Source organism: Manis javanica, chromosome 10 (assembly GCF_040802235.1).
Source record: "Manis javanica isolate MJ-LG chromosome 10, MJ_LKY, whole genome shotgun sequence".
Taxonomy (NCBI): Eukaryota; Metazoa; Chordata; class Mammalia; order Pholidota; family Manidae; genus Manis; species Manis javanica.
In genome coordinates this window covers 107207247-107231732 of record NC_133165.1, presented here as the reverse complement: position 1 = coordinate 107231732, position 24486 = coordinate 107207247, and the positions used below count along the sequence as shown (strand labels likewise).

The window sequence follows — 24486 nt, the reverse complement described above, 5'->3', positions numbered from 1 at the left end:
TGAGAGAGATTCAGCCAGGCTTGGGGAGGAGGAGGGATGTCCAGGGGCAGAGCGAGCTGTGGGGTTGGTGGCAAGGAAGAGTGGGGTGCCCAAGCTGATCTGGGCCCAAGAAGAGGCCCTGGCTTTCAGCGGTCACAGGACTGTGTGTGTGGGGGTGGGACTTATGCTTAAACATGACACAGAGGCTGCAACTTGTTTAAATAAAATAAGTCTAAAAAGAGGGGCTTGTTCCACTCAGATAATGAACCTGGGGGAGAATCTCAGACTTGCAAGTTGAAGCAAGGATTCTGTCCTACTGAACTCCAGGGTTGCTTACACAACAGGTGTCTTCAGGGTACACCTGGGCTATAAAACCATCCATTAATTAATTAAATACATAATCTTCATTACATAGACCTCTATTGGTTATAACCCAATTGGGAGTGAGAAATGCATAGTAAAAAATAATAATTACTGAGGTTCTCTTGTTGTTTTGTTTAGACTACCTGGGTATCAAAGAGCAAACAATCTGCATTGAGGTTTGGTTTTGAAGCATTTCTTCAGCCAATTTATTATTTTTAGCTTGCAACAGCAAAACCAACTTGGAGCTATTTAAAACACCATTAGTTCTGAAATTTTTGGAAGGAAACCAGCCTTGTTATTTTGCATCTGAAATTCTTTGCTCTGAGTTCTTTCTTTCCTAAAAGAAACAATTGTTATCATAACACAGTGTCCTGACAAAAGTTGTGTTTTTCTCAAGAACACAACTTTCACATTTTATGTGAGAACAGAGAGTTCTCACAAGACCTGTGATGTGATAGGTCCCTTTTTTCCCAGTGTTTTCCCTTGGAGGTCACCTTTTTGGGAAATGCACCCCGCCACCCCATCTCCATCCCAAGGCTGGACAGTAACACCATGTGTTATTGTTGTGCTTTTACGTGTCAGCCACCTGCTCTGGACTAGATTTCACCTTCCTAAAAGGCATGGACTGTGTCTTGTTTCCTGTATTACACTAAGCAAATGCAGACCTTTAATAAATACTAACTGAATAGGTGAATTGATAGAAGATAGATTTTTCAGTGAGGTGAAAAGAGAGAAGGACCAGAGGTCTTGCAGGGATCTTGAAGAACTCATTTGGCCAAACTGAGACATGGGAATGAATAGGAGCAAGCGAGTGGAAGAGATGCAGGGGTGGAACACAAGAAGGGTCCCATGTGCAGGGAACAGCATTTAGAACCCGAGGGGAGCACACAGACGTAATGCACTCTGTTCTGCAAGAGCAGGAATGGAATGTTCTTGACAAACTTCTTAGGATCAACATTCAAGTTATTAAAGAAACATTTCAATGGGAGGAAGGTCAGGGGGTTAGAGATTTTCAGACTCAAAATAACAGATGATGTTTTTCACATATAGATTTCCAAATCTGCAAAGAATTAAGATCTTGGCCCAGGGGGAATTTCAATGAGGCAGACATCTGCTGGAGATCTGACTCTGTGAAAACATGTCGACTGATAAATTGTTGTAAAAGCCTAATAATCATTTCATTTTTCAGAAGCTGGAATAAGCAATAAAGGAGACAGTGCTGTGAACCTCACAGCGATGGACACAGACCAGGGCAGTGATAAGGAGGTGGAGGGCCTTTATCTGAGTCCTCTGCTCTCTTCGTCCCTCCCCTTCTCCTGTCTTTCTTCAGTGCTTACTGTGCACCAGAGATACAAGATGAAGATTAATAACATTCCATTCATTTCTGTCCTCAAGGAGCTCAAAGGCTAGGGAGAAAATGGCTAACATAATTGCAAAATAACGTAAGAAATGATCTATCTGCGTTCAGACTGGGGAGTATATACATATAGTTATGTGTACATGCTGGCCCTGGCTAGGGGGCTGGGTCCACTTTGAAGGTGGCCTGTCAGGCTGTTCCTCTTTCATCAGGTGAGATATGCAAAGGGCTTTTTAAGGATTCCAAGTGGAGGGGGCAGTCTAGGGGGAGGCATGGGACATGGAAGGGTGTCACGGTGTACGTAGAGGGTGGTGTCTGCACCGTGTAGTTGAATTAAGAGGAATAAAGAAGGATAAGGTGAAAGGTGAACCTGTAAACAGTGTCTGCCTTCACACACATTGTATGTGTTAGACAAATGTGAGTTACAGAAGTGAATAAATAGGAAGATTTCAAATGGAGGAGCTAAATGATTAGATTTGCATCTTAGCTCCTAGAACTGACTGAGTGGTTAATAGCATGAAAGGAAACACGGAACATAAAGGACGAATTGCCTTACTTAGCTTTGAAGACAGCAGACTTTGAAAGGGTCCAATGAAAGAGAAGAGTGATCTTAGAGGATCAGATGTGAAGGGAGAGCTTGTTAGGAGCTGCCACAAAACGTAACTCTTGATACGTTTATTTGCTCATTCGCTCCACGAACCTTTACCCAGCAACAAGTATGCATCAGGGATTGTGTTAGGTTCTGGGGGCGGAGCTGTGAGCAAAGCAGCTGTGGGTCCTGCCCTCCTGGGGCTTGTAGTCTGGAATGTACCACCCAGCCTGTGAATGGGTTGGGACAGGAGTGTAGTGGGCTCCGTCCAGCAACAGCACTAGGAGTGAGGGAGGAGGACAGGGGCTGCAGGGGAGAGTGGGTACGCATCGAGGGGCCTAGAAGAGAGCAGAATGGAGTCTTCCGGGGCACACCCCACAGAGCTTCAGGACATGGTTCCTGCCGTGGCACCCATGACACAAGACGTTTGTCTCACTGTGGGTCACAACCAGAAGAGGGGTAAGCTGCCAGTTTCAGGCATGCCACTTCAGGGGCTTCCTCTGTCGAATCCATTCTAGGTACAACTCACAGGCTTCTCTGTGGATTCCACACCACCAGGCTCTCTCTCTTCTGCTCCCATTGCTTCCTCTCTTCTCCCCTCCCCTCCCATCTTCCCCCTTCCCACCCTCCCTCCTTTCTCTCTCTTTTTCTTTCTGGTACTTAGTTAATGATTTAATGGATTTCTTATAGTGACCTACCTTTGTGTGGGATAGGCTGACAATTAATTAATATAATAACATTTATTGTGGTCCCACATCATTGATGACCTAAAGGTGACTTAAGTAAGACTCCCTAACATAATAGGGCTTATAATCTAGTGGGCAAGACAAGTATCAATGAAAGTATCATGTGAATAAATACATCATTACAAACTGTGATAAGCAATATCCAAGACAAGCTCAGACTGCCACGACATGTATTAAGTGGGTTGTATGTATGGCAGGGACTGGGGTGTTTCTGGGAAAGCTGGGGAGGGAGGGTGTATTAGATTCCCGTGGCTATCGTAACAAATTATCACAAACTAGGTGGTTTCAGAAAACCAAAACTTATTCTCTCACATTTCTGGAGGCTGGAAGTAGAGAAGAGCCCTGCTTTCTCTGAAGGTTCTAGGGAAGAAATGTTTTCCTGGCCTCTGCAGCTGCCAGTCATCTTTGCTGTTCCGTGCCCTGTAATCGTACCACTCAAATTTCTGCCTCTGTTGTCACATGGCCTTTGTCCCTGTGCATATTTCTCTGTGTCTGTCCTCTCTTTGTAAGAGTACTTTATACTACAGTCACTGGATTTAGGGCCTTCCCTAATCAGTATCATCTCATCTTAAGTAGTTACATCTATAAAAACTCATTCCAAATAAGGTCACATTCTGAGGCTCTGGATGGATATCACTTTTGGGTGGGGGGACTATTCAACTCACTACAGAAAGCTTTCCTGAGCTAAGAGCTGAGAAATGAACAGGGTGCATTAGGCAAAGAGGGGTTTGGAGAAGAGAATGGTCCACACAGATTGAAGAGTGTGCCCTGGAAGGTGTGAGAGCTACAGTAAGTGTGGTCAGAGCCTCAGGAAGGGGCAGGCAGGACGGGGCTGACGTGCGGCTCCTCATAAAGGGATCAGAACCTCAGGGTCTGACCTGTTGGGCGAAAGGGTTTGGGTCTCCCAGGATGGGAAGCAATGGGAAGCCACTGACAGGTTAAGATGGGTCAGATTTGTGTCTTATCTGTCCAGCAGGCCCTGCCCATGTAATGCTCTGTCTCAGTGGTCTGAGGTTTATTTTTATTCTCTTGACAAACGTCTGCTCTTCTTTTAAGTCCTGGTTGAATAGACACCATGCAGAAAACCCTCTTGGACACCTCCCTCTCCCTCAGTGCAGGGAATGGTGTTCCATCTCAGCACCTCCGTGGCGCTGGGTGTTTCCTCCGACCCAGTACCGAGTACACTGTCCTGAAACTGACCGCTGGCTTTTCTCTTTCTCTACGTTAAAGTGTGAACACCCCGAGGAGAGGGCGTTGCTCAGCCCTGCTGCTTAGCACGTGACTTATTGATAAATAATTCAGCAAGCGAATGAAGGAAGGAAGGGAGGGAGAAACTGAATAGCCCACGATAACCTCAGCAGTGAGACTAGCACCTTCCTCCGCAAAGCAGAAAATGGCCAAAAAAACCTCGCACTTGTTCCGGGGCCTGTCTCCGCAGGTCATCGTCTCTTATTTTCCAGAAATCCCGTGGCCAAACCAGCCTCCTGTCTCTGTTCCAGGGCAATCCCTCAGGCCCCATTAAATAATGCTCCATGTGTGTGGCCTGAGAACTAAGGGAAGAAACCATTTCTGATGGAGACACGTATTCCACTTTGCAGTCTAACAGTCACCTAATGTAGCCTGAGAGGTGGAGATGACCTCATTACTTCCCAAATTAGGAGCTGAAAGTGAATTATACTGTCGCTGACAGGCTTCTCATTTTAGTTATAGGTCTGCCTAGGAATTTTTTTATCTGTTATTTCTTTAGATCCATGCCTGCTGTATATGAGCTGGATGCACTCTGCTATTTGGATTTTGTTGATGTGCAGGACCACTGCAACTTCTTCCGGAAACTTCCTCTGCATCGCCCCGTCAGTACCCACTTTCCTCCAGGCTAGATGAAAACTGTTTCTTTTCATCCATGTCTGTAAGGCAGAGGCAAGGAAACCAATGGGAAGCCAGTGTCAGGGTGATTCGGTGGGCACTGCGCAGAGGCTGGGGGATTGTCGCTGGCTCCGCAGGTGGACAGGGAGGCGAAAGGCCGAGAGAAAAGAATTACCAGGCACAGAAGCTGTGAAGGTGTTTTTTTAAAAGATGAAAGCCCATAGCACACCAAAGCTATTAGCAGAAGGGGATTCTGGCTTCTTGTGAAGACAAATAAGAAGAAAATAAAGTAAATATATACTTCTGGGATTCAGGAATTTAAGAGATCTGATTTTACCCTTGTGCTTCCAGCTCAGCTACCAGGTCCCTCTGAGGCTCCTGGCAGGGCTGGGTTGCTGGGGAGGTGACTGAGCTGTGAGAGTCAATTCCCTGCCAGGCGCTGGGCAGCAAGCTCTTCGTCTTCAGGCTCGGCCAGTCCTGACAGCTCTGGGAGAAAGGCCACATCACGCCATAGGCAGCTCACTGCACCGTGGATCCCGGAGGACAGCAGCTTGAACAAGGTCATTCATTCATTCTGCACATAACATTCTCTGTGTTTGGCTCTGCACTGGGCAAGGGGATGCAGCGGTTGTCAAGACAGGTGGGATCCCTACCTGCCAAAAGCTCCAAGAAGATAGACAACTGGCATCTAAACAAACAAGAATGTCATTTTAGGGAGTGATCAGTGCCATGGAAACAATAATGGCAAAGTGTGATTAAGAATGACTGGGGTTTATTTTAGATGGTCAGAGAGAGCCTCAGGATTGAGGTGACATTTGAACCGAGATGCCCTCAAAAGAGGCTCAAGCCTAGCTGGCATCAGGGAAGATGCCAGCACTGACCTGCTTCCCAACATTACCCAGAAGCCTCCCTGTCACTGCACAGCTGCCCTGGACCCCAGTGTGCCACGAGTCTCCCCAAGTCCCAGCCATTGCTGAGCTAATGTTCACTGGCCTGGTGCTCCAGCTGGGAAATGATACACGTAGTCAGTCTGGGCTTTGAGCAGGTAAATGTGCATCTGCTCATCTGCCAGGGTTGGGAGCCAAGTCCGGGGAGCAAACACGGAACCAGGTGTCTTTGGAATGGGTGAGGCATTGATGCTTGTGACAGAAGGCTGCGGGGTGCTTTCCTGGGCAGGGAACCAGGAGACTTGTCCAGAAGCTTGTGTGGGAGGCCAGGTCTTTGAAAGGAACTCCAGTTAAGTTTCTGGCAAGCAGATGGGATAAGAATGCAATTTGAGCCCTGGATCAGGAATTTGAGACCTGAGTATTTGCAACATTTCCGCCCCCAGTTTACTGTGCGGTCTTGGCCAAGTCAATTTTCTCCCCCACTTGCACAGATCCCTTTGAGGCGCTTATTCTCCCTAAATAAATAGGGCCATTGGATTGAATGAACTTTGATTCCTGGCAGGTACCTTCTTCCTGGGGTTTGAGCACTTAACACATGAACTGAACCCCACCTAGGGCAACTACAAAGAAGGGATAACAATAAAAATGGCTTTTACAGATAATTTGACATTTCAGTATTTCAACAATTGCATCTAAATCCCTACTGGGGAAGGGTATTGGAACTTTGTGGGATTCTTTTTTTTTTTTTTTTACTTTGAGGTTTGATATGATTTTTTGCAGACGAGAGATACATAGAGCATGGTCAGGAATCACTTCACCTGAGTGCTGAGCATTCCAGAAGGTGCTCACCCGGGCCTGCTCTGTCCGGCTCTTCTCCCCTCTCATGTCTGAGGCAGGGTTGGGGGGCAGGTGGGGAGCCCACCTGCCTTGCCAGATTCCTGTTTTCAATAGGAAACTCCAATTTTTCCCAAAAGGTTTAAAAACGACCCTTTGGGATGGTCCTGGGCTGTGTCCATCAAAAGGGGTCTCCATCAAATTTTGCTTCTGTTTCCCTCTGAACACAGTGTCTGCACTCAAGGCTCGGAACCCAGCTGGAAGACTAGAATTGTGAAGTGCACGTGCTCTGATTCCCAGGAGATGTGATAGCAGATGTTTCTACAGATCTTTTGAAGCTTGCTACGATTGTCTCTCCCACTTATGGGGTCTCTTCATCAAACCTATTACAGCTGATGTAATTGCAGGGGCTGATGGCCACTTGGCTAATCAGCTTCAGATTGAGCAGGTTAGGGGGAGGATCAGGGGGTACAGCCAGCAGGCTGTCCACAGTGCCTCATTTCTCCAAGAAAAAGAAATGGAAATGACTAGCTCACATTCGGATGCTGCCTCCTCGAGCTGGATGATGTGTCTTCTCTTTTTTTCCCCTCTCTGTTTTTCAGGGAGGTTCAGAGCTACCTGCTTCTCCCAGAGAGAGGGGGACAGATTGCCAAAATAGGGACACAACAGACAAAAGGCACAGACTGTCCTGGGCAGCCCTCACCCAATGCCAGCATGCTATGGGTCACAGCTCAGGGCACCAGCCCAGGCTTCCCTCCTCCCCACGGTTCATAACCCGAGGTGGGTCTACCCTGAAGGCAGTAAGTGGAGCTGAAGAGTCAGGACCCCCACTTGCCCAGATCCCTTTGAGGCGCTGGGGGAAGCCCTGGCAATGTGTTCACATGAGCATGTCTGTCTTAATCTGTTCAGGCTTCTGTAATAAGTACCATAGATCAAGTGGCTTATAAACAACAGAAATTTATTTCTTACCTTTCTGGAGGCCAGGAAATCTAAGATCAGGGTTCCAGTGTGGTTACAGTCTATTGAGGACCCTCTTCCAGATTGCAGACTGTCAACTTCTGTATCCTCAAGTGGGAGAAAGAGTGCAAGTTAGCTTTCTGGCCTTTTCTTAGGAGGGCACTTACTCTGTTCATGAAGGCCCCACCCTGATGACCTGATTCCCTCTCAAAGGACCCGCCTCCAAATGCCATCACATCAGGGACTCGATTTCAATATTTGGATTTCAAAGGGACTCAAGACATTCAGTCCAAGACAATGTACTGTTGTAAACCTGCAGTCACCATCAGTGAGGACAGATGTCTTCTCTTATTGGGCGGTGGCTGCCTGGGAATGGCCCTGGACCTCTCTGGCATTGGCAAAGCGGGCATTGAGATGGGGAACAAATTTGGCTTAGGATTTAGTGAGATATATTTATGTGGCCACAGCCATTTCTGCACATACTCACGATATTGCTGGTCATTCTGCTGTAGGAATGGCTTCCTGCTGTCAATTCACTTTGCAGCATGATCCACTGCCTAGGGCTTATTGTGGAATGAGTATGTCCCATAATAGGTGGTACTGGAGGTCCACCAGGAGTGGAAGAAAATGAAGTTTGAAATGTACAGAGCCAGGATTATATAAACAGAAATGTACAGAATAAGTATTTGCAATTGTCTTCCGCCCTTAGAGGATGCACATTTTTAAGTGGAAGTATTAAGTCCTCTCCCATCAATACTTAGTCAACATCAAAGTTCCGTGTCATAAATATACTTGATAATGCCACCCATACAATCATAAACACAGCATATTTTTGTATGGGGGTGGGAGTCTTTTTTGAAGGGAATTGTGGAAAATAAGGTTTGTCATAATCCTCATGTTTTTAGGGAAAAAATTCCTAACAGCACCACCAATTATGAGTAAACTCATCACAGTTCATATGTGAAGTATGTGTGATAGAAGACTCACTATATTTGACTATGAACATAAGCATTTACAGGACATCATCAATATTGCATTGTGAGGCTACTGGAACCTTCGATAAACTATTAATAAAATTGTTTTGATTTGAGTAAGTCTAATTTAATCTCCCTATTCTTCCTGTAGCATAATACTACACAATTTTTATCACGTGGAGAGTCTATCAAAGAGTAAGCAGCCCAAAGTTTAGCACAATCTATTTATTGTGGATAAATTAATAAAAATATGTTATTTCTCTGATGTCTTGAGCTTTGCAAGGACCTTTTTTTTTAACGTTTTTAATTCCATTTTAAACCTAATTTTGTATTCCTTTTCTTAAAGAGGGCCCAAAATAGGTAAAAGAGGTGAAAGATAAAGAGGTCCAAACTTTCAATTATAAAAAAATTAAGTCATGGGGATGAAAAGTACAGGAGGGGAAATATAGTCAATAATATTATAACTTGCGTGGTGACAGGTGGTAACTACAGTTACTGGGGTGAGCATTCCATAATGTATAAAACTGTCAAATCACTGTATTGTATACCTGAAACTAATATAATATTGTATATCAACTATACATCAATAAAAAAATAAGTAAATAGATAATAAATAGAATCTTAAACAATTAAAAAAATTTCTAATTAAAAAAAGTTTTAAAATAAAGAGGGCCCAAAGTGTATGGGCTTCAGACTCCATAAAGCATAGATCCATCCGGCACCTCAGCTGTGGCCGCCAAAGCCTTTCACACACGCCTGCAGCCCAGGCCTGCTCCTGAGCAAATCCCAGTGAGATGCGGTGGCCGCTTCTCTGCCCTGTGTCTGCAGAAGCAGGGGTGCAGTCCCACTCTCAGATCTGGGCTGGGGTGCAGCAGACTTCTGGGGTCTTTGGCTGGAGCCTCCATGGGGCCAGCAGAGCAGTGAACCCTGAGACTTGGAAGGTGGCAGACCCTCCCCCAGCCTCTCCTGCCCCCCTTTCTCTACTCCCCAGACCACACTGGAATCACCGTGGTCAAGGGTCTGGGCCCTTGTCCAGGCTCGATCCAGTTCAAGCCAATGCACATCCCTGGGGCTCACTCTGGGTCAGGCTCTGTGGGTTGCAGGAACGAGTAGGGTACACTGAGGAATACAAGGCTGGGTAAGAGCAGGAGACCTGCCCTGGAGCCAGGTGAAGACAAGGAGACTGACACGCAGTGTGATGTGGGCACTCCTGGAGGTCGAATGGAGGGAATGGGAACAGGAGAAAGCAAGGCCTCCTTACGCAATCATAATAAACAAGAGGGTAACACTACACTTACACTGATAACAGTCCTCAGTGAGAGCGATCCACTGTGAATTTTGCAAGGGCAGAAGCCATGCTGGCTTATAAACATGTGGATCTGCAGCATCTGGTCCAGAATCCGGTACCTAGTAGGTACTCAACAGATCGCCGTTGAATGAAGGGAATGGTAAGTATATTGGGTGCTTACTTACATCAGGCACTGTGAAAAACACTTCATGTCTTTTCAACCCTGCAACAGTCCTATGAGAGAGGTGACGTGAGGATGCCATTCACAGATGAGAAAAAAGGTGGGTGTAGGGCGCACTGCTGGAGGTCCAGCTGGTAGGGGCGGGTGGTGCGCCCTACTGTTTTCTTGCCTAATTCTAAGCCTGGAAAACTGCTTTTCTTCACTCACTTCCCAATGTAGCAAATCCAAGACCATCTGGTTGGGGCCCAGGGACCCCAAGGCCAGTCACTGGGCTCATCCTGCTGTCTGGCTGCCTGCAGAGACAGGTGTCCTGGCATGAGAACTGAACGGCCAGCTCCCAGGTGTTGGGTCCTTAGTGGGGCTTCTACCTGGCCTGCCTCATTGGCTGGCTAGATACGATCTGCTTCTGAAATTAGGGCTCATCTGGCTGGCCAGACTGAACCCACAGAGCATGGCAGGCTGTCCTGCACAACAGGCTTAAACTCATGTCTTGCTGCCACCTGTCTGGTGGGCTGTGGGCTATTTCCAGCTTTCCCCCTACCCTGCCCATCCATCACATCTTTAGAAGGTGCGCCTAGCTTGTTCCCTTCTAAGCATCATCAGTGTTTTTGCATTAGCCTCCTCCCATAGGCCTTCAACTACCAGAGGCAGGGGCTGTGTGATATGCCTGCCTCTGTGCTATGCCCTGCATGGAATCCTCTATGTCCAGATGGTGGTGTTTCACAGGATGATGCTAATCCTGTTTCTGCCCCTTACTGGCCATTGATCTTAGGCAAATGACTCAATTTCTGTTTCCCTACAAGGAGTGACAATAGCACATACCTCATACATTGCTGTGAGGATTAACTTACCACAAAGGTGCCAAGTGGTGCCTGGCACAGAGAAGCTCTACATCAGTCCTGGTCATTAGCATTCTTAGCGACCACACGCCACCTTCTTTCTGTCCTTTTTAGGGAGTTAATAGTGCACTCACTTCATTCTAACACCAAACCATCAGTGCGTTTTTCTCTGTTTCCTGTGGGTCAGTTTTATTGCCTCAATTACATTTTATGAACTCCTAATGTTAAGGATTGGGAGTTAGGATGCTAGTGGCTTTTAACCTGGTTTGGGTTACGGACCTGTTCAAGAATCTGATGGAAACCATGGCAGCTCCTGTCCATGGATCCAATGATGCAAAGTCCCGCCTACCAGTTGTGGGAACTGACCCACCCAAGGGCTCTCAGGTCAAGCATCTCTGGCCTGACTCTGGATTTAGCTCCACGAACATGCTGTGTGTTACTGGGTGACCAACCGTCCTTCTCTGAGTTTCTGTGCAAAAAGAGAGACTAGGAGTCCAATGGAGTGGTTTCACAAGGACATTCCAGTTTTCATCTTCTTCTTTGCCAAGCAATAATTTCCTTTTCAATTCCATTAGATCAGATAGAAGGGGTAAAAAAAAAGACCTATCTGATTCCATTGTAACTAAAAGCTTTCTCTTCTCTTTATAGCACCTTTTAAATGTGATAGAGAGAGAGAAAGCTTTATAAATCTCCAGTAAGCCAAGAGCTTGATGAAAATAATTGCAAGATGGTGTGGGAAGGGCAGCCTGCCCTCCCACCTACTGTGTCTGGAACCAGCCTCCCTCAATCCCCGTATATCAAAAGCCAAGGGGAGGGCACCCGTCTATCACCTGACCTCAAAACAGAGGTGGGAATCAATGGCTGCTTTGTGGCAGGGCAATGGGGCCTCTGGAATCTGCTCTCCGCACCTCATGGGCCCTGGGCCCTCTCAGGGGTCAGCTGTCTAACAGACCCATTATTCTTTCTCCATTTTCTAAACCTATCATTCTGCCTTCTCCACCCCCAGATTCATGTATGTACTGGGAAGAAAGTGCATAAGATATGTGACCTTTTGTAAGCACTTGGCCTTGCTTTCTTAGATTTTAAAAACATCTTCCCACCACACCAGCCTGGCGTTTCCATGGTAAGGCTCCATCAGAGGGACGGTGACAGGCATCAGCCCTGTGGTGGGGTCGGGCTGCTCCACAGTAACTGGAGGGTCAGAGCAGCTGGACACAGAAAGATGTGGTGTGAGATGTGGGTGGTGAGCGCAGGCTGATTCTTGCAGCACCTTGAACTTCCTGTGTAGTATTTCAGTGCATAGAATTAGGAGAGAATTAGGGAGCCTACTGACACGTTTCAAGCAAGGGTAGGGATGGGGATAGTGGCTTAAATTCAATGGTATCTACAAAGCAGGATTTCTTAGAGGAGTGGGACATGGCACGTCACCCAGGCAGGGCTCAGGACCCAGGGAAGGGGCACTAGGTGGGGCCTGGGGCACAGAAGGCAGCAAGGCCTGTTAGGCTGTGATTAAACTAGAGATTCTTGAAACCACACCCCTCCTCCTTCCTAGGGAATGGATTAGCTTAGTCCTTCCTGCACAAAGACTACTGGGCCTGCAAGGGGCCCTCAAGGGACACCAGCTGGGGAAGGGACGGCTGCAGGATGGGCTGTGGAGAGTTCAGGGCTGGAATTGGGGAGTATTCGAAGGACTTGCACTTCACCCTGTCTTTGAGGCTCAGTAGGGGGAAGAGGAATAAGGGGAGGGGGAGGGGGGATGTTGGAGGCTGAGGGCTGGTGCTTCACAGGGCGGCTGTTCTAAGATCCTGTAAAAAGCACTGAGGGGGAGGCCCACTTCCTACTTTCAATGCATTTGCAGTCAGGATCTCCCTAGCTGAGCGCTCACCAAGGTCGTTGTGATGGGCATGTTCTTTTCCAGGGACCTGTTACTTTATCCCATTAGATCCATGCCTCTCCATTCTCTAAAGGGGCTTAACATACATTTAAATTCTGCCTCCTCGAGTGCTGAGCCCCGGGAACATCCCAGTGAATTATGAGGTCAGGACCCTTCTTCCCATTCCATTCCCCAAATTTCCTCCACCCTTAATTGTCACAGAGCCATCGTCATCCGTCTGGAATAGCCCCTTAGCTTAAAGAGCACCTTAGCCTACATGGCTTTCTCAGATGCATCTCTCAGGAAATGATTCTACCCAGCTCAGGACCCTAGGGAGAGGTCAGGAGGATTCATTTTGGTGGGAGGCAGTGCAGCCTCCTAGGCGACAGGATCTCAGAATCCCTGATTCCGGCTCTCATTATGCCATTTCTCATCTATTTATTCATGTAAAAAGTTTTGCCCTGGTCTTTCCTAAGTCACAGACACAGACCCTGCCCTCAAGGATTCTTAGAGTTCTGCAGTCATGTGGACTTATTTGAGTACCTCCATTTATGTAATGAAAGGAGTCAAGAGCATTCAGGGGAAAATCAATTTGGGTGTCAGTGTGGGGTAAACCAAGGAAATCTTCATAGAGGAGTTAGCATTTGAACTGGGCCTTGAAGAATGGAAAGTGGCTGAACAAGGCTCGCTGTGTCATCTGTAATGTATGAACTTATTCTATGTCCCAGTTTCTGAGCAGAGCTGTAGAATCGAGAAGCTTGCATCTAGGTGAGTAAATTGTTCTGCTTTTGGTGAGCACCTTTCGTGAGGACGGGACTGCACTACACATGAGGATAAAGATATGGAGTAAGTGGGCTCTCTTAGCAAACAGTCCCCAACACCATCAAAATAGGACACTGACAGCTAGTCATGCAGCCATGAAGCTCTCCCAGACATGCCCAAATCTCTATGTCAGCCCACGGCCAGCACCTCTGCCCGCCTCCTCTGGAGATTACTGTTGGTCAAATTCTCCTGCTGAATTGTTTCTTAGTATCTATGCCAAGTTTGTAGCATTCATGTCTCATCTTGAGGTGCCTTACAGACTGATTACCTTACAGGTAATTACCATCACATCTGATAAGGGAAAAAAGCAGGAAGTGTGGAAAAAAAGGGTGATTATGGACATAATAAAAGCAGAAATCTTTTAAAAAATTGCAGTGAAAAATGAGAGCTGCTATGGCCCGTCTAGGATGATTTGCCTGCAGAGATGACTCCAAAGGACACAGCGCACACCAAGGTGCATATACAAGAGGCGGAGAGCATGCGTCACTCAGCAGGAAATGCAAAAGTAATGACACTATCAGAGCTCCTGCGATCTGTCAGGCAGTTTCTAACTGCTCTGTATATACATGGCCATGTTTATTCCTCACAAAGATCATTGGGCGGTGGGGTCACTATTATCAGGATCTCTAACTTACCAATGTGGAAACTGAGTCACAGGGTTGTTAAGCAACTTACTCAAGGTCACCCGGTTAGGAAAAAGCATCCCCACCCACATATAAAGAGACCTAGTGGGAACCCATGTTGAGTCTGTACTATGTGCCAGGCACTGCCCTAAGCTCCGTCTACTCACCTATTTCCACATACCTTCATTTCCTCCTCGCCACTGCCCCATGAGGTGGGTTCTAACTGTGGCTCTCGTCCCAAGACTGAGAGAGGTTAAGCGACATGGCCAAGGAGCCACTGCTGAGAAGTGAATCCAGCTTGCCCACGTCGGGAACCTCCCTTTGCACAGGAGAACGTGAGGGCAGTGCAATGCTGATGAGAGAGGCCCAAACTGAGAAATACTCAAGAGGTAAAACCTAAGTGGCTTTGTGGTTGAGGGCACAGAACAGGGAGAAGCCAAGATTTCTTCCAGCTTCCTCTCTATGCTTCAAAGGATGAGAGCAGACGTGGGGGCCCCAGCGAGCTGTCTGGGGCTTTTGAAGCTAAGACTGAATGCGCATGGGAGCATGAAGGCTGGCTCTGGTGTGCAACCAACTGCTGACTTCAGGCAAATTATTTTTACCACAGTAAGTCTGTTTCCTCATCTGGAAAATAGAGGAAATAAGATCTCTCCACTTACTTCACATCAGTGTTTTTCAGATAAAGGACAACTGGGTTGTGCAGAACACTGGCTCGGTTGCTGTGGGGAGAGAGTCCAAGCATGAATGACTGACACCTGCAAATGCATTCATTCACACACTCATTCGGTTATGCGATTATAGACTCTAAGAGCTAGAAGGAATCCTGTAGGCTCATTCCACCAATTCCCCAAAGGGGGAATCCCATCCAAAATGTCCCTGAGCAATTCTTTATGCACAGACCTCCAGTGAGAGCTAAACACTGACATGGCAAGGATGTTCTTTCCATTGCTAAAATAAAAAAAAAAGGTGTCAATGGAGAAAGTTAGCCTCCATTTAGCTGAAAGTTGCTTCTCATAGTTTCCTCCTATTCTTATTTTATTCCTTTTAAAATCTGACTATTGATGATCCCTTAGCCCCATTCTAGGCACTGTGGAAGACCCAGAAGAAACAGCCATTGACATTGCCCTTGAGGAGCTTCTAATGTGGTTGAGGGTATAAGAGGAGCATCCCTAAATATAAGCAAGTGGAAACAATCAGAGTGATCAGAACACTGAGCCCAACAGGAGCCACGTGGAAGGTACAGATGTTAACTGGGAGGGACTCAATGGAGAAAGAAGCCAGCGTGGACTTAGTAGCTGGGAACACCTGAGGGAGGTGGAATATTAGGGGAGTCTTAAGACAAGAGTACGATGTGAACAAGCACAGGACCAGTCATTCTGCTTGACCAATCTGCTTGGGTAGGGGACACAGCTCTAGCAGAGCCCAGGGACAAGAGAATAGAGAGGCTGTGTATTTTGTTCTTCGGAAGTATCCCTACTGTGTGACGAGGTAAAAGATCAGACCCAAAGTTTTCTCCAGATTTAAAGTAAGAAAGTCAGACAGGCTGGTTGTGAGAGGCCCGAAGAGCAGCTCCAAGGACCTCAGGATTTAGTGGAGTGCCAATATGCCCAGTGGTTAAAATCTGGAAACTGCTGCACTGGCTGGGGGGCATCACCACTTTTAACCTTTGTGGCCTGTGACCCAGTACAACTTTTTTAACATCACCGAGCCTTGGTCTATCTATCCATAAAATGGAGTCGATAATAGCATCCAGTGTATAGGACTGTTGTGAGGATAACAGGAGACACATGTGGAGGTGAAATGCTTAGCACAGCCCCAGGTGTGGGTTGAGCAGCTAGCGCAGGTAAGCTGCGTCTTACATCAGGATGCTTTTGTTGTTTGCCCACACTCTGGGACACGTGGAACACTCATCCTCTCTAAGCTTTAGGTTAACATATTTTTCTTCCCAGGCAAAGCCATTTATCTTACTAAGACCCAAACTGGCAGTCAGACTATTCTCTTTTGATTGTTCCAGATTCTTTTCTGCCAGGAGATAGTAATGACCCAACAAATGCTAAAGAAAGAGAGAAAAACCGATAGACCAGAAGCAGAAATGTAGCTGTTAATCTCACCTCTGTCACTGACCTTGAGCGAGCCTCCTATCCTTTCTGGCTTCAGCTGTCAAGTGAGGGTCTTCATGCTGGCAATTGCTAAGCTCCATCCCTCCCATGGGCATATCCCAGCCCCGATATGCAGTCTGGCAATACCTGTGGCTTGTCTCTGTATGAAGCATAATCATTACTCAATTAACTCTTGTATTTGTCCATCACTCTTTACACTTCATGAAATTTCCTCATCTCTATCATCTCACCTGTGTCTCATCACAACCTTCTGAACTAACCAGGGCAGCTGCTCTTACTCTCCTTTGGCAGATGGGGAAACTGAGGTCTAGAGCAGAGAACGGACTTGCCAATATACCCAGAGCCTCTAGATTTGCATTTACCATTGTTGGGCTGATTGCCTCTCAGAGAATCTTAAAAAAACCAAACATGTTATTTTGTAAATTGAAAGTTGTTTCTCTTTTTCCAAATGAAACACTGTTTAATTTCTCCTCCAACAGCAATCATTGTCCCTGATTTCTCTAAACCTTTTCCATTGCGGTTGCCAAAATTTCAGGTTGCTTGCAGTACAAATATTAATTTGACTAATGAGACTTGGAAACTATCTGCTCACATTTTGCAGTTTTTTACCACAATAGAAAAATGAAAGAAACAGATGAAAATTGGAATATTGAAGCAGTCTCAGATATTTCTTCCTGAAGCAAATCGTAATAAAGGCTGAGACTTCTGGGTGGGTGGGAAGGTTAGATAGGTGTGTCTACCCATCTAAGCTGGTTAAGTTAAACCTGAAAACATACTTGAATATCTGAACTATTGATACTTAAAAACACAGGGTTTGAAAGTAGGAAGACAAGAACATGGGAGATGTTTAGGAGTCTTGATTTTTTTTATCTTTAAAGTGGTGAAACCAGTAGACTCTATCTCATAAGGTTGGACTGAAGATTGAATAAGGCAATTAGTACATAGCATCCTTTATCCTTGGTAAATACTAAGAGTTCAGAAAGGTGAGCTGCCATTCATATTAGCTGAGGGACTGGGAGCCCATGCAGATGCAATGTGCTTGTGTGTTAAAGTCCTCCAGGCTTTTGCATCTCAGCATGGACTCCTCAGCTGGGCCGTGACCTAGATACCTACCTATCCATTCAAAATCTCTTTCTGAAAGTCTTACAGGCTCTCAACAGGCTTTGGTCTCAACAGATCCAAAAGGGAACTAGTGATCTTCCTCCCAAGTTGGCTGTGGATAAAGGGAAGGTTCCTGTGGCCAGGATTCTCCCCTGGCCCTGGTTGGCTAGCTCACTGGACACGTGTGGGCAATACTTTGTTACTGACTCTATATGAAGAGCTCTGCCCAGTGCTCTGGGCAACACAGTGGCATGGCTGCAAGGCTGCAGGAGAGCAGAGACTGGAGTGGTGGCAGCCCCGAGGACAGAGACTGAGACGGCTGCGGGGCAGAGAGGCCCAGAGGCCGAGACTGGCTTGCTGCACCCAGACTCACTGTGAGTGAACAGGATTCTAGGGATTGACCTGCCACCATGGGAATAAAGTTTGGTATAACCCTTTCATCTCAAGAGTGTTCCATTGTCATTCTTTGGTCTCACTGAATCCATAGTGAACTTGTCCGGGGCTGAAACCCACTGGCAAGACACCGGCCTATCCCCCGGTCTTCCCTCCATCCAGTTGCTCAGCCAAGCAGCTGAAAGCAATCCTAGACCTTTCCCTGTCCCTCCTGCTGGACAACCAGGTGATCACCCATCCTGTTAATTCCACCTCTAAAGATCTTTCAACTCTCCCTTTTCTTCTACATCCATTGCCGTCGCGCTAGCTTAAGAGTCACTGTGCCTCACTTGAAATGCTGTCACGGTCTCTCATCCTTTCTTGTTCATCTTTAATCCAATTTTCACAATCAGCCAGATGGACTTTTGAAGTCAGTCCCAGGGAGCTCATTGGTACCCTTGCAATCTCCGCTTACGCACTGACAAATTTCTGACCATGGTCCTGAATATTTCAGCGTCATCCACAAACCTGTTCTTGCTGCTCCACTGTGGTTTCATTTTACGGCTCTGAAAAAACTTGGTTTTTCAGAAGAGCTTCAGATTTACAGGAAAACTGAGCATACAGTACAGAGAGTTCCCGTATATACCTCCTCCCCACACAGCCTCCTCTATCATTAACATCTTGCATACGTGTGGTAAATTCATTAAAATTAGTGAACCAATATTGATCATTATTAATTAGTCCATAATTCACATTAAGGTGAACACTTTATGTTGTACTCTTCTATGGGTTTGATGGACGCACAGTGCCATGCATCCACCATTACAGTATCACACAGAATAGTGTCACTGCCCTCAAAGTCCCTATGTTCCATCTATGTATATTGCTTCTCTTCCCCCAAACCCCTGGCAACCAGTGATCCTTTTACTGTTGCTATAGTTTTTCTTTTTTCAGAAAGCCATATAATTGGAATAATATAGTATGTAGCCTCTTCAGATTGGCTTCTTTCATTTAGCGATAGGCATTTAAGGCTCCTCCATGTTTTTTTTTTTGGCTTGATCACTCATTTCTTTTAAATACTGAATAATATTATATTGTATGATTGTAACATAGTTTGTGTCTCCATTCACCTACTAAAGGACATCTTGGTTGCTTCCAGTTTTTGGCAGTTATGAATAAAGCTGCTGTAAACATTTGTGTGTCACTTCCTGTGTGGACATGTTTTCATGTCCTTTGGGTAAATGCGTAGGAACTCAACTGTGGATTGTATAGCAAAACTATGTTTCACTTTATAAGGAACTACCAAACTGTCTTCCCATCAGCAGTGAATGTTCCTGTTGCTCCATGTCCTTGCTAGCTCTTGGTGCTGTCAGTATTTTGGGTTTTAGCCATTCTGATAGGTATGTGTCAGAGGGTCTCAACTAGACAGTTAGATGTCAGTTCCCTCCTGGATGCACACCCAACGTCTCTGTGGGGTTTTCTTTACAAACCTTATTTTCCTTTGAGTAGGGGCAGTCTCCCCTTACCCTGAGGGCAGGGGAAATGTAACCACCCTCTTGAGTCCAACAGTTTTCTCAAAACGTTAATTTTCTCTTCCATGTGGTTAGGATGAGGTGAGAATTGAAGGATCAGGCCTTTGTCTTATAAGATCTGTTGAGGGGAAATCAGGCAGTTCCGGAAGATTGAGCATACTTTGATTCTCCTATTTTTAACTATGGGCCTTTGTATGAATATGGAGACCACAGAGAAACTACCAATTCATATCTAGGCACATGCAAACAAGCTCACCTGAGTCCCTTTCTCCAAACCTCCGTGTTGCTTACCACAACTCACTAAGACTCTATGTATTAAGTCAGGCCCCGGGCTTCCCCCACAAAATCTCATCAAGCCCCCTCCCTCTAGCACGTTCGCTCTAGCTACACTTGTCGCCTGCTGTGCGTCCCACCTGACATGCTCAAGCTGCCTTGTGGCCTGTGCATTCCCCATCCCTTCTCCTGGGGACACTCTGCTTTCAGACTGTTACATGGCCCGGTCACTTCTGCAGGTTCCTGCTCAAAGAAAACCTGCAGATGGCTCCTTCAGTCACACGCCCCTGCTCTCTGTCCTTGCCTCCTGCACTCAGCATTACCTGTGATTTGTCTATCTCAGCCCCCTTGAACATAAGCTCCATTAGAAGGGCGATATCTTGTTCACCTCTGTCACTCTAGTGCCTAGAACTGTGCCTGGCACACGACAGGCACTCAGGAAATACTTGTTTAAGTTTCAATCCACTCATGACTCTGGCAACTTGCTGTGGATCAGGTCTTTTGCTATCATCTCTACATTTATTTCTACCACTTTCCCAATCATTTTGATGTTCAGACAGGAATTATTCCCGTAAGACTGTTAGAGAACCTAGCACGGAGCTGAGCACACACTGAGGACACAGTGACGTTTATGGGCAGGCTGATCTCTACTGGATGTCTGCTTTTAGCTTGTGCCCTGTGCTGAGTACAATATATGCGACGTCTACATGGGGTCTGTAGGATCAGGCTTTCCAGCGGCATTTAATAAGATATTCAATGCTGTACTAATTCTTCTCAGCTGCTTTTTAAATTCTAATTCATTATGACACTCTTTTCTTTTGTACTCCCACTGTGGCATCTTTACTGAACAGATGTCTTCATCTGAGCAGATGTCTTTGCTGAACTTTCTGGGACGACTCTGTACTCTCCCTCGGGAGCCTGTCACTAATTCAGCCCATTACAGCACGCACACAGAGTCACCGTTTTCCTTCCAACACACTCTACCAAGCACTTGTCTATGTCCTATTTTGTCATCTGCTGTGTTGGGTGATGTACCCAATTAAAAAAAAATCCTAGGGGTCCTCATATTCTTCCTCTGCCCCCAGTCCTTTTGACCCAAATAGGAAACTTTCAGCTTCATATAAGTCTAGATTTTAGCAACAGAGTCTAATGGGATGCACTCTTTTGATCTCTCCTATGCATGCATGTGGAAGGGATGGTGTGTAGGGGACCCAGGGGGATTGAAATGGGTGCTGGATCCACAGGACAGGAACCCTAACTGACTAAGCCAAGGGTTCTGAGAACCAGAGAAGCATATAAAATCAGCCTTTCTGGGATATCATAAATTCAAGTCAAAAAGCCAGGAGCTGACAGTATGGCTTAGATGGGGTGGGAGGCGGAGGAGGTCGGGATGGGATTCTGAGTGTTCCCAATGGTGTTTTTGGCCCAGAAGGCTCATGAGGAGAGTGAAGAAATAAATAACTAGGACCTGGCTGAGCCAAGATATGACATTAAAGGTACACTTAACTCCTCTTTCCAAAGTCCTACTAGAGGAAAAGTGTCCCACAACTATGAAAAGAATGGGAGAAGGCTCATTAGCAGGTAAAAGAATCGAAGAAAACTGGAAGGAAATAGTGGCAGCTCATAAACTTGTGTGAGACTTGTCTTGTGGACCAGCATACTGTCAGAAGTATTTTGTTCCTGTATGCCCTAAAAAAGTATGTATTTTGCACTTTCTAAATGCATACTTACATTGGTTGTTATTTCTAAAATTAAGTAAGTACCTTTTATTTCCAAACTACCGTATTAGATGCTGAGGAGAAAGAGCTTTATTTAAAAGCCATAGTGCCTATTAAGGAGTTGCCAGTCTAGCTCCCATCGCAGTTTGAAAATTGAGTCTATGAAGGTAATAAAACCCTCTGTAATTGAACAAAAACACTGACATTTTGTTTAATTTACTCCAGTCCCCCCTTTACTCCCTAATATCTATTAGTAATCATAGTAATGGGCAAACTTGCACACCGCTTTTCCCCACCGTGTTAGGTTTCTCTCCACATCGTTTCCTTATCTCCACGCTCTGTCCTGGGCATTCGGCTGGTCTGCATGCAGCCACCGTGTCTCTTCTCTCTGGACTCAGGTTGGCATTTGGCTAATGGGAAATCCCAGCAGGAGATCAGAGGAAGGGAGTAGACTGATACCAGCTAATGTTTCTCCTTGCTTCCTTCCTGCAGGTTCGCTACAGGCAGGCTTCGTTTTTCAGCTGCAGATCAAAGCTCCTGTCAAGGAACTGCTCTGCATGGGACTTTCCCCTTCCAGGTTCCATAACCTTTTCCATCCCTCTAGGCTCCATACCTAAGGGCTGCAGCCACCTAGGGGAATGTCTTTTGTGGTTATACTGCACCTTCCTCTCATCTTTTGTAAGTAGTCCATTTAGTCAAAGCTCTTATCAATTTAACCTAAATAGAATTTTCCATTTCTCTCCCGTTGGGATCTTGATTAAATCACTAGAGGTCCCAGAAGAGAGACCTTTATTATTGGATTCTAGGACGGGGTTGCTCATATGTTTGACTAATGTAGGGATAACCCCCTTGCTAAGAAGAGAGGAGGTGTGTGTAATCCACGGTAAGTGGTGGCATGCACCATGATATTTAAGTTTTCATCAATAGTAGCATGGAGGATGAGCAGGTGGAGGGCAAGGTGTTGGGAAATTAAGTGCCTGTGATACTTTGTTGCTGCATGGATAATGATCAAAAATGTGAGTTCACACGGCCTCTTCTGATGGCCTTAGGAAGTTTCCTAGGGGGAGCGGAGAATTTGCAAGCTGTATATATCCAGCTGAGAATGTGGTGGACAGTCAGGAAGCTTCCATGCCGTGTCTGAAGAAGGCCTGCATTTGCTGTCGTAAGGCAGCCGTGGTGAGGACCAAGCCGAGTGTCTTGTTATGAGGCGCATAGTTTGTAGCACCAACTATTTGCACATTTGGTGCAACTCTGCCCCACAGATAAAACAGAGAGGAAAGGAAAAGTATGTGATTCCCAGAGATGCAGACATCTGAGCAAATATAGATAAGGCTGAGACCAAATTTTAAATCCTTGAATTACTCAAATTCCTCTGAACTTCCTTTGTCTACAGAGGCAGCTCTACCCACGCGCGGGTTCCTGCCACCCCCACTCCGGGGCTGCCGTCACCACCCCTGCCACATGAAGGGCAGTTGCTCAGAAGCTGATGCCGATTATCCCAGGACTCACCCAGGACATCTCACGGTCTCCAGCCCCATCACCTGACCCAGCAGAGCAAGGCTGAGAAAGAAGAACAGGCCTGTGCCTGCAAGAAAGAGCTTATTCTTTTTTATTCAGAATTCTTATTCTATTTGTATTCAGAAACATTTCAAGGGCTGGGAAGCATGTGCGGGACTGCATTATAAGGCTGTTAATCCAGGGGGATAGAATATTAAGTTCCAGTGGGCCAAATTCATGAACAGGAAGCTTCCTTGTGAGATTTAGGAATTACTGTGTTGGTTTGGCCACATACCCCAGGCATCTGTCATCTCCTAGGCTGGATAAATTGAAACTTGGAATGTCAAAGAGTGTAAGTTAATGAGGTTTAAATACTGGACCTTCCTTGGTATATTTCAGAAGAGGAGTCTGAACGCTCAGGGAGATGGGAATTTTTTAAATGGATGTATCGTGTGCAATCTGGGTAGCCTGCCCTTAACCATGTCTCACAGGAGGGCTTGCAGACAAGCGCTGGAGGGAATTAAGAAATTCACTGGTGGGAGGAGCAGAAGTGTCCATAAAGCACAGTGTTTCCTGTCTCCTGTGGGCTGGGGGTCTAGGAATTGGATTTCCTGTTGCTAATGAGAGTTAGTGGGATCCCACTCTGGCATAAGTTAGGTGGCAGTTCTTACCCAGTAGAGATAGTGATGCAGGCAACAGGGTAGCCCAAGGGATGGACTGGCCATAGATATATTCTAACTCTCAGGGATCTATGAAGGTGGAGAATCGCTTACAGTGTCCCTCAACACAAAACAATCTACAAAGGTGCTGCTTTACTTACACGGTAAAAATTCCAAGACAGCTAGGCAGAAACATGATTTGTGTCACTGCAGTGGGTGATCCTGGCCCTCCTTGGAGAAGGATCCTGAGGGGTTTTTCCACGTGTATAGCATGAATCTTCCCCAAAACCTTCTCCAAAGGGAACTGTGGCCATTTATTTGGGTGGTTATACTCTGAAAAAAGGATAATGCCTACATCTTCCAGGTCATACGCAGAGCCCTGAAGGATCACCACAGTCCACCCATGAGGGAGGGGCTGCGCACAGGCAGAGGGGGTGATAGATGGGATCTGGGCTCAAGAATGTCTCGCGGGGATCCAGTGGTCTAAACACCTGCCTGTCATTCACCCACAGTCCCTGACTATGTAGTGGGAATATATGTACAAAGAATAGCCAGAGTAAGGGCTGGAGGGGACAAGGCCACGTGAAGGGCCTCGTAGCTATCACGAACTGACAAGTAGCCCTAGGACAAAAAGGCAAGCCAGAGCAATACCACATAAATCAGAAACCAGTGCTTCCAGCAGAGATTTGAGAGACTGTAGGAGTCATGATTCTTACCAGATTCCTTTTTAACTCATCTGTTTGGCTGCCACAGAAGGGATTTGGATCACGGAGGATGGTGTTGGTTATCCTAAACTTAACTGAGTGGCGCTGCTATCCCAGCTAAAGTGGTACCTTTGGTGGAACAGCCCATACAGTCCCTGCCCCACACGGCTATGATGCAGCAAATGCTTTGTGTCCCATCTCGATTAGTAAGCAAAAGCAAAATCAACCTGTACATACTTAGCTGGTAGAGCTGTACCTTTACTGTCTTCTCCTCGAGCTGTTTAAGCTTTCTTGGTCTTTCTTGGTCTTTGCACTATAGTCTGGTGGGGCCATGA

The 24486-nt window shown here is 46.2% G+C and overlaps 2 long non-coding RNA genes across 2 annotated transcripts in view; one reads left to right on the top strand and one right to left on the bottom strand.

The window, feature by feature from the left end:
- The window catches only part of LOC108392861 (uncharacterized), a 107107-nt gene extending 99519 nt beyond the window's left edge, over positions 1-7588 (top strand). The window contains exon 6 of the long non-coding RNA XR_012121572.1: positions 6849-7588. This is a non-coding gene — a long non-coding RNA (uncharacterized lncRNA). The remainder of the gene's footprint in view (positions 1-6848) is intronic.
- The window catches only part of LOC118970351 (uncharacterized), a 39887-nt gene extending 32184 nt beyond the window's left edge, over positions 1-7703 (bottom strand). Inside the window, exon 1 of the long non-coding RNA XR_005058277.2 lies at positions 7588-7703. This is a non-coding gene — a long non-coding RNA (uncharacterized lncRNA). The remainder of the gene's footprint in view (positions 1-7587) is intronic.
- Positions 7704-24486: the final 16783 nt, after the last annotated feature.